Raw genomic sequence first — 596 nt, 5'->3', positions numbered from 1 at the left:
GCCCGACCTGCTGGGTTTTGTCAGAATTGGGAAGACTTAAGATTAATCAGGAAGCAGGAAGTCAAAATTGCAGCTTTTAGATGAGTTATAGTCATAGAGGTGTACAGCATGGAAATAGACCATTCGATCCAATTCATCTATGGCAACCAGATATTCTAAATTAATCTAGTGCCTTTTGCCAGCACTTGGCCCATATCCCTCTAAACCCTTCCTATTCATACACATATCCAGATGAATTTTAAATGTTGTAACCATATCAGTCTCCACCACTTCCTCTGGCAGCACATTCCATACATGTACCACCCTTTACATGAAAATGTTGCCCCTTTCCGCATCCAGTATACCTTTCCCCTCTCACCCTAAACTTAAGGTCTCTGGTTCTGGGCTCCCCCACCCCAGCGAAAAGATCTTGTCTATTTACCTGATCCATACCCCTCATGATTTTATAAACCTCTATGAGGTCACCCCTCAGCCTCCGACACTCCAGGGAAAACAGTCCTAGCCTATTCAGCCTCTCCCGACAACTCAAACCCTCCAACCCTGGCAACATCCTTGTGAATCTTTTCTACACCATTTCACATTTCACAACATCCTTC

Source organism: Chiloscyllium plagiosum, unplaced genomic scaffold (assembly GCF_004010195.1).
Source record: "Chiloscyllium plagiosum isolate BGI_BamShark_2017 unplaced genomic scaffold, ASM401019v2 scaf_96559, whole genome shotgun sequence".
Taxonomy (NCBI): Eukaryota; Metazoa; Chordata; class Chondrichthyes; order Orectolobiformes; family Hemiscylliidae; genus Chiloscyllium; species Chiloscyllium plagiosum.
Note: the sequence above shows the minus strand (reverse complement) of the source record.